General features: G+C 43.6%; 1 long non-coding RNA gene across 1 annotated transcript; it reads left to right on the top strand.

Moving 5' to 3' along the window:
- The first annotated feature begins 5,621 nt into the window (after positions 1–5,621).
- Positions 5,622–15,299, top strand: LOC142563844 (uncharacterized). Its single transcript, XR_012824430.1, has 3 exons — positions 5,622–5,764; positions 6,856–6,883; positions 15,229–15,299. It is a non-coding gene; the product is annotated as an uncharacterized LOC142563844 (long non-coding RNA).
- The last annotated feature ends 755 nt before the right edge of the window (positions 15,300–16,054 follow it).

Here is a 16,054-nt window from a genome sequence, read left to right as displayed (position 1 = left end):
ATCAGCATGCCTATCGTGTCGGTAAACAAGATCCCGAACCATGACAATGCGTTTGTTCCAGCTGAGTCCTGTGCTACCATCCCCTATTCCTTCGCTCTGTAAAATGGCTTATTAAATACGGGAACCGTCGCACTGTCGCGTGGCGGCCCAAATACTTCATCATCGATAACTTCCAATGCAGCAAGACGTTCCTTCTCTGATTCACTAGCATTTACAGCCTAGTTATAGCCTACGAAAGTATGGCGCGCCTCGCTTGCAGAGAAAGCATTCTTAGTATAAGCCCTCTGGAAAATTCTGGCACGAAAATAACCTCACCAACGTATGTTAAACATATAATTTGAACCTCCGTGATGTATCTGCCGAGAGTTGTAATAACATGACTACTTGCTGTGCCTGCTCGTGGCAAATACTGCATCAAAACGTTCTTTAGTTTAATTGCCATTTCGTTGCTTTTCGTGCCAAATACTCCGCACTGCTGTTTACAAAGGCATGCGTTCGAATTCGATAACGAGTATCCGCAAATCTGATTGAATATTTTTGTGCGGCACTTGCTTAACGGCAATGTCTCGTCGTCCCACAATAAGCCCGGTGGAGTATCTCCACAGCTCTGTTAGTCAGCAGCCTCTCGCCTAGGCAGTCTTCAAGATGGACGTAGTCAGCGTAATTAGTAACGCATAGGCGACGCTTACCGTGCTTGGTGTGCTGGCGAGGAGTGCCGCGGTTTTGGTGGGTGGACAATTTTTTTTAACCTCCATTGTTGGATCGCTGTTTTGGGACACAGCACGTTCAGGGGAAACTGCTTTGAGCCAGGTTCACGATCGGACACAAGGTATCCAGATGACCTGAGTCACCGCCGGCAAAATATAAAATCCGGTGCACGTGGTCACGGCAGATATTTTTTCTGGGGCATTTGCACCGACGAAGTGTACTAGAGGGTGCCAAGAGATAGGCAGGCATCATTGCCATTGGTGCATTGTACCGGAGCTCGCCCAAGCACATCGGGGGCTGTTATGGATGAGTCGTATAGGCTGTGGCTCACACTGCTGATATCGTATGACTTGTCTCATTTTGTCCAGGATGACATCTACGACAGACGCCGAGGTTGGAGCTTGAATTACCTATAACTTACTGCCGGTTGGCCTAAGGAGTCACATTTAGAACTTCCGCAGGGTTTAGATGTAGACTCGAGGCGTCTAGAAGAGACATTTACATATGTGCAACTTACACGATGATTGTATTGCCAAGCCCACTTCTCCGGCGCCTTTTAATTAGTCAGTCTCTTTGGTTTAATCTAGGCGACTGCGCGCGGTGGATATGAAAAAAAAATTCTGGAATATTCTTTGCTTACCCCAACGCTTTCTTATTTTTATTCCTGTTGGGACTAGCATGGTTGAACACGTGGGACGTGAGCTCGATGTAACACGGCCACTATCTCGTTTGTGCGCAGGTTGAATGCTTCAAAAGTCGTTATCGCCTTTTATCTTCCACTGGCGCTGGCGTAGGTAGCCAGTAGTTGTCGGTGAAATCCCTTCTAAAAAGGCATAGAAGATTTGTTGTTTTCTTATCACGTTCGGCGCAGTCCTTTAACGTGAAGTATACTGAGCTTCTATATCATCCTTTTCCTTGAAGCTTCACACTCCCTCAAGGTGACCCATAAAGTCCTAGACGTCTTGGAACGAGTCGCCAGCAAATGTTTTCGGGGTATGCAAGATCGCCTTATGGCCAATACCGCTGGCGCCACAGCGCAAGTCACCCTAACCATTGTTGCATCAATAATTTGAGCTTCCCGTGGCGTGAAGAGTAGAGGTCGGAACTGAGGCGAATTACAAAAAAATGCCGGCTAGCCCACTGGCGCACTAGTGTCATTTCGAAGATATTGACTATCCAGTTGTCGGGGAGACGTTGTCTTGGGTTCGTGGGGCTCCGAATTGTATCCAGTACCTCCAGCAGAATTGTTGCTACCTTGAGTAACAAGGTCAATAAAAACGAAGGCACTTGTTAAGAGGCGAACCTGTGCCCATAACTTATATTCTCTGCTCGACTTTAATAGAATTCGTTGCTATCGAGCCCCTGTCCAACGCTCCTGGTTTTTCGCCAGTCAAGCGGGTTGGCCTCGTGAGCGTCTGCTGCTGGAAGGTGCACCCGGCTGCTCTTGCCGCAATGAACACTGCTTATTCTTGCTCAAGTGCGCCATGATGCTCACGGTGTTCAAAGTGAAGTACGAAGTGCGCGCTGCTTCGAAGTGGCCAAATATTCGTGACTGTACAAGGGAGGAAAAGAGGTAAGTAGAAGGCAGGGAGGTTAACCAGAATAACGTCCGGTTGGTAACCCTACACCGGGGAAATGGGGAAGGTGGAAACAAATACAACAGGTAGAGAGAGAGGAGGGAAGGAAAGAAAGAAATTGCGGTGAGTTCGCTGACGTGTGTGGTCTTACAGAAATTGCATTAAAAGTCACAGATGGTCGCACAAGCCCGTCGTCCTTAAGAAGCACAAAAGCGCCTTCACCGCTTTATGGGCCGACGGGCGATGTGGGCGGTGTTCCAGCAACACCTGCACAGAAAGCGACCGATTGTCCTGTTTTTGGAAAGCCTTGGCAACTTCTTGTCTCTGTGGGGTGTATCGTGGACAGTGGCACAGCAGGTGGTCGATGTTTTCTTCGGTGCCACAGACCTCGCATGCTGCACTGTCAGTCATTCCAATTAATGTAGAGTATGTCTTTATGAAGGGAACTCCTAACCAAAGGCGACAGAGAAGCGTAGCTTCCCCTCGAAGAAGTCCGAGTGGAGGTCGGAGTTGCAGGGAGGGGTTTAGTCGATGCAGTCGTGTAAGTCGTAAGCTTGGCGAGTTCCACACGGTGCGTGTGAGACTGTGTGCCAGGTGTCGAAGCTGCTCTGCGTCTGTCCTCGAAAGCGGCATTGAAACGCTCTGCTCTTCTTGATGTGCTGTGCGAGCAGTGTAAAATATACCATATAGCATATACCATATAGCATATATATAGCATATATAGCCTATATAGCATATAGCATATATAGCATATATAGCATATAGCATATATAGCATATATAGCATATAAATATACCATATACCAAGTATACCATATATATATTGCATATAATACTATGCAATATGATTTCGTTTCCCTAGAAGAAGATGTAGTAGGCTGTGTGTATAAGCGATCTCTAAGCACAGCTTGACAGAACCCCACAGCTTCCCGAGTACACTAGTACTGAAGATAGAAAATTGCGCGAGACACTTTACTAAATGTAACAAATATCAATTCGATCTTGAAAAAAAGTTACAAAATGTGTAGGTTGACACAACTCGCAAGCATAGAAGGAAGTACAAGTAACGTGGCGATTGGTCTCTGCACAAATGCAAACGATTTATTTTGATCGATAAAAAGAAATTCGAGCGTTTCGTTGTGTAGTTGCCAAATATCAATACCAGTTCTGCTATGTTCATTCAGAAGTGTAGGTAGTGTATTTTTAATATTTCTTTTAATTATTTTTTCGGTAACCACCTTCCACATTGCTATATGCCGAGTGCAATATGTCATTACGTTGTGTTGAAACCTGGCAAGGTCGCTGAAAATATGCGATGTTCCTTTAATTCTTCTTTATAGGGTACAGTTAGGTCCTACTTGTATAAGCTTCGTATAGGTACTACATCTTCCTCTGGGGACAGGTCAGGCATACTATGGTCATTAGAAGCAATAAACGATCTTCTTATCGACTTCTTTTTGAAGAAGAAGAAATATTTTTTGCATGTTTACAAATGTCGGAAAACTGCACAGTGAGATGCAGTAATAAAGGTAGTATTTGAACAAAGAACTATGAATAAGAGTTCTGCATCTCAGTAATGCGTTACACCGACGAATAATGATAACAACTTAGGCTAAGTTTTGGAGGAAGATTATTGATACCACAATTTCAAGTCATGTTTTACGACGATGTTATTACTCCCAAATTTTCATGCTACTAACCGACTTTATTGCTGTGGCTCCTTATGAAAGTTTAAAAATACCATATACTTGTTTGATTTTTGGTCTCTACACCATACATTTTGTTTTGGTGAGGCTAATTTTATGATTATTTACGTCAGAACATTTTCACAGTCTACAGCCAACTAAAATTCGAAGGGTAGGAACAATCGACTATCCCGCCGGAAGCATATATGTATATCTGCATTTATTTGGTTACTTATTCATTAAAGTTCGTGCCTGTAGCATCATTTTGTTTTCTAACCTTAGGGCTACTTCTGTTTCGGTCAGTTGGTGCGACATAATTCATGTGCATAAAACACAGTAACATGGGGACAACAATCTGTTTATAAAATAAAAGAATGAAAAAATAGAAAAAGACTGAAGAAGCAGAGAAGAGCCCAAGCGCCGAACTAAAAATTTAACAACTTATCTCACAGTGCAGTTCTTCTGCCTTTGTTTCCTTTCATTTGCTCCATGTTTATTAAATATCTAGTCAAACCGCCGAACAACACATCTTTCCTTCCTACGTCATGTATATTCCTCACGAATATACTATACAATTGGTCGTATTGATTTAGCCGTTTAGCTGCTGACGCATCTCTTTATTTCATCACCTCAGCGCACAGGGAAAATCAAAATAGGGTTGGCCTTCTCCTGCCTCAAACTCAAGCCCGTCAAATCACGAAATTTGAAATATGTTCACGTACAAAGTGTTCAGATCACTAGCCCCACTCGATTAGCGTGTAGAATATTACCAACAAAGATTATAAGTGTGCACGAATTTTGATGCTCAAGATTTCACAATTCGACCATATCTCGGTATATGCATGCCTTTTTGGCACCTTTTTATGCATATTTACTTGCGCCTGTTTTACACGAAAACAGCGTACAGTGTTGTTTGCCGAATGGAAAGGTTTTTCTTCATTGGCCTGTTTTGTGGTCTTGAAATCAAACAAGGAGGACATTCATTGCCGACTGTTTCATTCCGCCATAGCTAGCTTTTGAAATCGTGAATTAAGTCATCGCCTGAGAACCTCAGTATTTGTCTGTGGTACACGGCCGGTGCGCAACAAACTGTAGAATTTGTCGGTATCGAAAAAAGCAACGTTACTAAACAGCTGGAAGTTTCTTCTAAGTCATATAAGTTCTTCGAACACGTCAGCTACCCCAACCGCTTTGCACAAACTCTCTTAGCCTTACAGCCACATGTTCTATTTGTATAGAAGTCACGAAGGTTACCGATGTTTTTTTTTTCTTTACAAACACGAAATCGCAATATTCAGCTGCGCTCTTTATTACTGTGAAGCCAAACAGGGGTACGGAATAGCCGCTTCCCTTGAATGATTGCGCGACGTTTCTGTGAACGTCCGCCATATATCTGTCAAGGTTTTATATAGGTGACCGCGAGTCGAACGTGCAAAATGTTGACGTAAATTGTGGCTAACTAGATTTTTCTTACTAAGCATTCTTTTATTAATGTAGATCTCCAGATATACTTTCATATCACCTTCATGTACATATACCGCTTTCTGAGGCACTTGCATGAATGCGACAGAACGCACTGAGCGCGCTTTTATATCATCTTCAGGTACTTATAGCGCCTTCTAAGCCACTCGCACTATACCGAGAGACCCCACTGATGCAGGGGAAATATTGACCTCCAACTTAACAGTCTCCTTAGGAATCGAGACATATTCGCATAGCCGCAGATCACGCTGCGTTACCATTCAAGATGCGGACGCCAGCTTTGCTCATCTTTGTCAGCATAGTCACCTCTCAGGTAATGTCGTTCGTTTTCCTAAATTCATATTTGTAACAACTTTATCGCAACAGCAGTTACGTTCTCGACACTGGGATTTTCATCGCGCGGCCGTCTGTTCTAGCATGCTGATGACAAACATTGCGGCCATCGACGTCTTTTTGTCGTCGCCAAGGTGCCTCGATCCACATTGACAGCTACCACCGCATAATTTCAAACCCTTGTCATATGAAAGGTCTTCGCTCAGTGATGCACGACAAGACTGTAAATGGCTCGAAATATCTTTGTAGATTTGCCCAATGCTAATTCTTTCTCTCTCTCTCTCTCTCTCTCTATATATATATATATATATATATATATATATATATATATATATATGTATCGCAGCAACTAAGAGGTGACCTTTTTTTATTAATGAACGATGGCGTAGGCAGAGCATTGAAATTTTCGCGTGTCTAGAACTTATCGCGTACGTCGTGGTCCCCACATCTCACCGTTTTTTCACCTCTGAATGGTCGGTTACTGTCCCTTTTCTGTAATATTCCTTAGGGGTTTTGTCGCGCTTGAAGTATTTTTTATTGAGGGCCGGTTGGCAGCAATAATAAAGATCGAGGCATACGTTGGTATGATTACAACCCCGTCGGTGAAATCACAGCTCCCAATTTTTAAAAAAGTACCCTGAAGAGCTGCATTATTGAGAACATAACGTCATTAGTATACAACACTAGCGTTGAGATATCTTTAGGTTCTTATGGCTCTTCAGGAAGCCTGGTATGTCTGTGACGGCACCGCATTACAGCGTTGTAAAGCCTGAGGAGATCATTATCGGGCAGAGCGGAAGAGCCGAAAGCAGTGCCTCTTACGCTGCCGTTTATTACAGCAAGAAGTCGAAGAACTCCCGTGCCAGCCCCGCACAACCGGCGCACCTCGTTGTTATGTCTGTTTTACGCGTGCTATTTCTTTGCTGTTCTCAACACATGTCTTGTTGTGGTCACTGATACCTGAAAAAAAAAAACTGTCGCCCCATGTATACCGGTAAGCGCCCTTTGCTTCTGCGTTTGCCCATTTGACACTTTCTTCAAATGCATTAAATAATCCTCTCTTCTTTTCAGGGTCTGGCTGATGAAATCAACAGCCCAGGTAATCGTTAAATTTTCATCACAATTACAATATATTACAGAATAAAGTACGCAGCCAGTGTATAGTTGGTGTGGGTCAATTTGTGTTTAAAGTGAAAACTAATGTCCTTAGTTAGATACAGCACACTTGCTTTATTGTCTGCGAAACGAAATTCCATAAGAATTTTTATGAATATTGACCACAACCAATGTACAATAGTAAAGCAAGAATATGTTCAAACGATGTGAGGTCCCGAGTTATTTATTAGTATACTTACTATCATCGTTATGCTATATGTCGGAGGCCTGGTCGCATTTCGTATTGTAATTCTGAGCATTGTTCCCCGACATCAACCACTTTCTTGAAAGCGGGCAGGTTTACTGTGTGCCACACCTTTTAAGTGGGTGAATTCCCGTTTTCGCGCTGCCCATCTCGCCTTTTACAATGCCTGTTGCCGCTGATACAGCACTATAAAATTACAAGCAAAAGGGGCGATTGGGTATGCGCGCAGGGTATTTGCCCTGGGGTCGGTGGTTATGTGCCACATGGTATTTGATTTACTAGGGCGACTGGGTGTGTACCATTGTGTATTTGCACTGGGTGCGTGCAATGAGGCTAACGGTTATGTGCCACTAGGTTTGTGCCCTTCTCTGGGCGTAGCCTGGTTTCTTTTGGGAAGGGCGGATGGGGGGGGGGGGGTGAGGGAGAAGTGTACCTCGTCGTTTTTTTGTGGGACCGATGCCGGTGACATTGCAGCCCAGAATTACGTGCCGCTGGGCCTTACGTTGTATTTGCACTAGTTTCACGGGGTCTGTCCCACAGGGTATGTGCCATTCGGCCTCTAGGCATGTGCTACAGGGGGAAGCATGGTACTAACTTTTGTGCCACAAGGTGACTGGGTATGTGCACGAGAAACGTACGCTGGGACTACTGGTAATGTGCACCGGTGCCACCGGGTATGTTCCATAGGGTATGGGCCCTTCGGCCTCTGAGCATGTGCAACAGGGGCCAATAAGCATTGTACTAAAATTTGGGCCTCAATGCGACTGGGTATGTGCAGTAGGTAGGCCATGGCGCTATAGGTTTCCTTTCTACGGGTATATTATATTTTGGGATTGCAAGCATTCTGTTTTTTTTTTCATAATTACGAACACCAGAGAACATTATCTTCATAGCCGTTATCTACACATATAAAAAAATCACACAGCCGTTCTTGAAAATTCGTGACGCTTGCGGATTACGTAGACGCGAGATATAGTTGAGTTCCCAAAATTCTTTGCATGTGTGTCCACGGCCTTGGAAAATAAGACCACACACTCGATTCAATTTTAGCCTCTCAATGCGTGAACTCCGGAAACAATAGTGTACAATACAGGGTGATTGCTTAAATGGTGTCTAGGGGTCGTTATTTCTTTGATAGATATAGAGAGCCGGGCCTTTTACTTCACAATATAGAATACGCCACTATGCGTTTTATATCTCAGGGGGCCACCCAACCTTCAATGCGCTTACGTAATATTAACGTGCGCACGTCAAAGAGAGCACATTTGAATATCCCATATGTTGAATTGTATGCATTTAGAAAAAGTCTATCATGTTCGGAACACTTAGTGACCGCACGGATATAAGAAGTGAGATAAATATCTTGCTCGAAAACTGCTCGGTTTGCCTAATATCAGAATTCATATTTTTACTACTTAATCGTCATATTTGCCTAGAATAGTTATGCCAGTATTGGGCGTCGCAATGCTCCAGTATTTCAGTCGCCTCAATGACGCATCAGACAATTAAAATGCAGCCTTTCAATACAATTCATCAACCTATTAAACGTGTTGCCTTCATTGTATTCTATGATTTAGGCTTCATTTTGTCTACACTTCGGTTCCTCTTGGATGATCAACGCGAGTGGTTTATTTTTCGAAAAGAATATAGCGTCACTACACTGTCGTGCACATTCGTACGAGTGCACCTGTTAAAGCAGCATGTTTCATCGTTTTGCAGCTGTAATCTAGAAATTGCAACATCAATAATGCATACATTCTAAGTTCTTTACTTCTACGCGTTAGCAATGATAACGATACTCTGACAGTTAAGAACACGACAAAGCCGCGATAAGAACGACGACGACAACAGTCTTGTCAGGCAGTTGTGAACTAACTTCCAATTAGTATACCTGGTTTCTCAAATTGCCTGCCCTACCCTTCATCGAAAATCACTCGTTGCTTATTGCAGTAGCATTGAAGTTCCGCATTTTCGTCGGTGAACCTCTGGATGTGTTGGTTTGGACAAGACTGCTGTGCAAAAAATGTGCACATGCGAAAGCCTATGTGATAAATCTCCGAAACGTAATTAAAACGATTTACGCACCCCACACCTGTGACACATTGCTGCAAAGAATCTACTTGAGGTTGTCGGGCATGCCCCCCCCCCCCTGTTGTACATGTGCAATACGTGGTCTACGTACACGTCCCTCTTTCGGCTGGGCAACTGGGTCGGGCCGTCGGAACACTGGCTAAGAACTCACCAAATACGCATACAAGTCGGCACAGTGATTTAACCATCGTGGTTGCTTATACAGGCTTCGGAATCGCTCGGCTGAGCAGATAGTCTCGGTTACAAATGTTGGCCGTTGCGGCCTCATTTTCTTGGAAGCGCAATGCAAGAACACTGCTGTATAAATGCATTGGGAGCATGCTACGAACACCGGATGGCCAAACTGATTCCGGAGTCCCCCCCCCCTTACTTCATGCTTTATAATCAAATCGCGACTTTGGAGCGTAAAACAAAAAAATGCATTTAAAAAAACACTTTCTCTCATCTCCGAAGTTGCTCGATATACAAGCCAGTTGCTTATTCGTGTGATAAGTCTCCTAGCCTTTCCTTAATGTTCATGTAAGCATAGACCAGAAAATAAAATTTCTGTCGTCAGACTATGCTATAAATTTTGTTGGCATATTAAAATTGTTAATATTTACCTGAAGAAATTCTGGAAGAAGCCATCTAATGATGACTGTTGAAGATAATAACGATCATCATATAAACGATCTGGTCACACATACTATATTATAGTCACCATGATTTAGAATCTGTATTTGTAATTGGGAGGCTTCAGTTGTTTCGGCTGTATACAACATACACTCTTCCCAGCATAGGCCAACTTTTCTTTGACCTTCGCATGCCAATGTTTAAAATGCGCATGACGTCATGTTGACTACTGTATGACGATGACACCAGAACAAAAACAATCACGTAGATGGAAGATGGCATGATAACGACGACAATACGACGACATTGCGATATGATTCTGAAAGGTAGATAATGGTATAATGACGACAGCGTGACGACGATGGCATGATGACAATAGGCTGACGACGAGTGTATAAGGACAATAGAGTAACTTCTGCACCACGAGTACTATTCGACGGTAATGGTGGGACGATATGGGCTTACCACAACTGGGTGGCGAACCCTGAATGCCCGTGACGGAATGTCCACGACGGTGCGAAGATGACACTATAACAATGACTGTACCATTACGACTGCCTGCGAGGACACAATGACGACTATGGCATACGCACGACAGCATGGTCATGAATGAAGCACGACAACTTGAGCGCGACAGAATGACTAACAAATTACGTCGATGGAACAACGAATGCTGTATGACGACGATTAAACGAAGACAGTGTAATTATGTTTATGGAGTGATGCCGATGGTAAAACTACAGGTTGACGAAGACGGTATCGCGACAGTCAGATAAATATTTCAGAATGACGACGACGGAACTACGAAGATGGCATCACAACGACGTATGACAACAAATACATGGCCACGATAGTATGAGCACCACGATGTAATGACAACAATAGGATGGCAACGGTAGGAGGACAGTAGAATGGCTGCAAGAATCGGACGGAAACGGTGTGCCGATGATTTTATAGATGACGACTCTCTGGCGGCTCTTCTTTGATGGTGATGGCTTAACGAAGATTGCACGATGAAGCTGGAGATCAAACGATGGAAAGAACACGAAGGCATTGTGGGGACGGCATGAAGACTCTGTGGCGAGAACGGCGTGACGACGAAAATAGGACGGTAGTCGGAAAACGCGCTTTCCTAAGAGGCACCCCACAAAAAACATGAACATTCCGTCCAATTTTCGTACGTTGGCCCTCGAGCATTGCAGCAACTCAAGCAACTACCACCGCCACTTCTTCAATTTTGCTGCTCGCGCACGCAATTCTCACACATATTTTGGCCAATACGGATCACCGTGTCTATTATTTCAGCGGAGCGTCCAAGTACTTTGCTGGAGTTCTGTCAAAAGTCATATTGCTGAAGCTGCCAAGGGTAGTGGGCCAGTCCCTAATCCAAAACTCCAAGTACTTTTCCCAGTTCAAAGCACTCCTGTTAATGGCACAATTCTTAGAATTTCAGCAACCTCCTCAACAATTTTTAGAGCAACGAGGAACACCGTAACATCAGCTGCGTAAGCAAAAAGTTTTACTTGTCCCTGTTGCAGTCTAAATTCTGCTATTTCTTTATCGGCAATAATGCTCAAGCGAAAGGCGTCCATATAAGATCTCAAGCATGGCGAAGGAAAGTGTTGCACTTTGATGCGCTTGCTCACCGTTTGATACAGTTTATATCGTTTCATCAATTACGCTGTACAAAACCTGAATGCTATGACCATCCACTCTTTGACTACAATGCCATAGTTTGGAGTCGAATCTACGGAATCAAATATCGTAGTCACATTTTTCCAAACACTATTTGTAAGTCAGTCAGTTCCACCCGCACCCCAAGTCCTACTTTGTCAACTCATTCTAGAATAAAACTTGTTAAGAAATGTTTGTAAAAATTAATCTATAGCTTTGATACCGCCGATTTTCTGTACATATGCAGAGCACCACTGAGTCCCTACGCCTCAGCGACACTCAACCTTCATAAAAAACGCTTAAATGTTGGCGTAGGGCGCTGCGTCCATCTAGTCGTCTTATTCGTCCTTTTCTGACTCCCACTGTTTTCACAACTATAGAATGCTCGTAGGGACAAACAGGGTAGCGTGTTGACTCATCTAAATGTGGTTATGTCACCGGAAAATCATTTTAATAAAATGAGTTGCCGGTGAAGCCATAGATTCGGCATTTCACTACAATCACTCTACCACAACATATGTCTCTCTCCCACCACAGGACGCACTATTCCTTTGCGTAAAACTGCCTCAATCTACATCTGTAAAAATCTTTTTGATTACATTAGAAATCTTCCCTGACAGAACCTTTGTGCGTTTGAAAGACATCTTCATGTCATGCAATAAATCTCGCGTGTTTGTGGTGCACTCGAGAAAACTGAACTATGTGCTATAAGCAGCGAAGATGTTGTTTTATTTTGTGGTTACCTTTATTGAAGCCTTCAAAAATGCTAATCTTAACTCTCATTCAACCAACAGCTGGCAATAAAAACAAACAACTGTACTTAGTGCAGCCCAACAGTTTCTGTTATTTAACTTAAGAAAACTAGCAGGACTCCATGAACCACTGTATCCTGAAAACCGATTTCATAGTCTAGTGGTAGAGCATGCACCTTGTATACGGGAACAGAGGTGTTGATTACAAAGATTATGTGTGGTTTATCTCAGTGCACTTTGTCCAGCGACCGACGGGCTTGTTAAAGAGCATCCATAATGGCTAGGGAAGACAGGCTAGAGCGGCCACCGGGTACCTACCGGTACATGTACAAGCATGCTCCCGGCCAGGTGATCTGCCGTTATGGCTCCTCAATGCCGTGAAAGGGATATTCCTCCCCACCCCGAAGGCGTCCCCGCCTAATAGCTCGATTGGCAAGTCACATGACAAATGGCCATGCCTTTAACAGTCAATGAAAACGTTTGGCAGCATGTTACACTCTTCTCACACGTGAACGAGAAAGCCTGCAACACACTTGGTAATCCACTGTCTCTGATCGTCGCGTTGCTGCTTCCGCAGTCCGCCTTCTTCGACGCGTTCGATGCTCAGTTGCGGCTTATTTACGCTTACTTCACGCTCAGTTGCGCTCAGTTACGACTCCGCCAACGGCGTTCCTATTCGACTTTACGCTGCATCCGCTCAGCAGGGTGGTTTCATTGAATAAATGCACTGTTCGCTTCACCTTGCTGAACGCTTGTAGCCTCTGGATTACGAGAGGGATGAACAATTGCATTTTTGCTTGCCTATTGGAGTATCAGCCATTGCTGATGATGGTAGTTTTTGTTCCATTCAACCGGAGGACGCGTTTTTTTTTTCAAAGCCATGTAAGGTGTGAGGCTAACACTTTAAGTGTTCGCCTTAAAAATATATCTTCACAAATACTGATTGAACGTTAAGCAGCATACGTTCAGCCTCAATGTGAATGAACTTGCAGACTATATGCGCAGCGCACTCAATATCGAGAATCTTATAATCCGCAGCATCTTTTTACCCTGAAATATGCATTCTTTTTCGCGTTCCGTGCGGCACCACCGAAGTTGACACTGGCATCGTCAGCGCTAAAAGCAACCAACTTCGGCAATACGTTGTTGGCTGCGAATGCTTACCTCACATAGTCAGTCACCATTATTGAAGTGTCACCTGGCAAGCTGTCTACATCTAGGAGCTTCGTCTGAATTCCTGTGAAAAATATTGCAGTAACCCACCATGATTGGAAAAGCGTTCACGTCTTTGTTATTGGGTGAACCAAAGAAAAGTGAAATGATGTGCCTGTTCTGCAGGCGAGTCATTTGCTCTTCCACTGCAAGAGGAGCAAGCACGCTCAAAACAATCGCTTAGGCCTTTCAGCAGGCACAGGTAAGGTATTCATCAGAAAGTTTTTCGCAAGATTTACAGTACAATCGATTGCACCGGCACTTTGGTTGTGTGACGTGAAAATGGCCTCAGACGCAGCAGGTTGCAGCCACTTCTAACCAGCAAGTTTTTGCCTGAAGAACTTTGTCACCAGTTCCGCACAGGCAGCAGTATTTACACTTTGCTTGTGTTTTGCAGATACGATGTGTTTTCGTAGGTCTTACTGGCTACAATGGGCGACAGAAGCGTCTGCTACGCATTTACCACAGCGCACATCGTGCTGAGCTGTTATCTTCTTAAAGCACAATCATTTTTCCAGTTCTACAGAATGTTTGCACTTCCGTTTCGGCATTGTTTTGCGTGCTGCCACCACGACAAGGTAACATCGCCATCGGCAGCAGACAGGCATGAAAGGGACAAATTTTAAACCGCCCAGATACTACTACCTACGTGCTAAAGTGCGGGCTTCCGCATTACTCATGCGAAATGATATGGCCTCGTCGGAACGCTTTCGCTTGCCTAATGCACATCGCACAACGCATTGCGAAGAATAATATACCTGGAGGTGGGATTCTCAAATACGTCATCTTGTAAGCTCTGATTGGCCCAGAGAATTTTTACAGGCACTCTGATTGGCTGCAAATGCCACCCTACAAATCAAGACGGCAAGTTGGGCCAGTTGATTAGGACTCATTCTAAGGTTCGTAAGAGCGCAATACAAGACACGGACCAAAGGAAGGAAAAAGACGATGACACAGTGCTGTGTCATCGTTTTTACCTTCATTTTGTCCGTGTCTTCTGATGCGCTGTTACTAACCACCGTAAAAACCATACTGCAAAATTCACCGATGTCCTGTGTGGAGCACTTTGTGCGGGGAATGTACTGCGTAAGACCCGCGAGCGGAGGTGAGTTGTAGGTTGTCGCGCCACTATGGTGGAGGTGCTTGCTAAATAAAATACGTGGGAGTTATTTACAGCTTTGTACTAGATTCCTAAAGAAGTACCCAAATGGGTTTGTGAGCGGGCAAGGAATCGAACGGGCGAGTTATATGCGGGCACATGCGGGCAACGTTTTCGAACATGTGGCTTCGCTCAAGGCAACTGCAATTCTTTATGCAACTGCGGAAACTGCTTTTGCTGAATATGGATTTGTGACTCGACATGGTCGGGCAAGTATGTTGTCAGTTTTGTGTCCTAGCTCCCCTGTTCATTTTGCACTATTATTTTTCTATTTTTCTTCGTTAAGCGAAATTCTATGCCATACTAACGCTTGTCTTCATAGAAGGCACAGTTCCCAATGCGCATTACTCAAAAATCTAGAAAGTCCCGGGTCGAGCAGGCGCAATAACCTTTGGATGTTGAAATATTTTCGCAGGAGGTATTAAGTGATGCTTTCGTAAACTTCACAGTTTCGAAAAGTACCTTTCTTCAGAGCCTCTTTCTTCTTGCGTGTAGGTTACGCCGTAAACCTGTCGGTTTCAATTAGCGAGTACAATTATGCAGCGTCCTTTCATATTTAAAGACTTATTATCGCATGTTTCCAGGTTGCGGTGTCATAAGTCCTCTCGGCAGGATATACAATGGCAAGAAAATTGGCCGAATTGACATGCCTTGGATGGTAAGCTTATTCATTCCTTTCTTTCCCTTTACCGCAATAGAGAATAACGCAGTGGTCCTTCTTTAAATCTATGAACTTACTCGAGCTTAACACTGTTTTATTAGAAGCTGTAGCTTTTCTCTTTACAACATACATACATAGCATAATAATATAGAAAGAGACTTTAGAGCATGATGCTTAAATGGGACCTCTTGGTATTAATTACGTGAAACAAAGGAGTATTATCGGTATAAAAATTGTTCTAGTAGCAACAACTGCTTACTACATCATACTAGCTAAGTAAATGACTACGCGATCTTGAAAAATCTAATGCAATGAACCATTGAATGAGAACGCAATACCTGTATCTTACGCGTCTCTATAGGCGACACTGGAAGAAAGATGAAGACACTGGTTTCATATCGACCAGGAGGAAGCTGCACAGCTATAAAGCCGCAAATCCGATAGTTATAGGCAATAACAAGTTATAATGAGCATAACATCTTCAATAATTTCGGTTGGTTAGGTGATTCCAAGTAATAATAAATGGCATATTAGTTTCGACAATAAAATTAATGTAGCGCCAAACGACCACGGCAGACCCAAATGTCCAACTTGCGATTATTTAAGGTCACATAAGTAAAAGACTATAATAGCAAGTATATATGTGGAGATCACCAGTGGGTAATAATCAATCCATTTTTGTCTTAATTGGGCTCGAGCGGGCATTATGCCAAAAAATGTATTGATACGAAGAACCTGGTTTTGTATGT

Source organism: Dermacentor variabilis, chromosome 11 (assembly GCF_050947875.1).
Source record: "Dermacentor variabilis isolate Ectoservices chromosome 11, ASM5094787v1, whole genome shotgun sequence".
Classification (NCBI taxonomy): domain Eukaryota; kingdom Metazoa; phylum Arthropoda; class Arachnida; order Ixodida; family Ixodidae; genus Dermacentor; species Dermacentor variabilis.
This window is presented reverse-complemented; position numbering and strand designations above follow the sequence as displayed.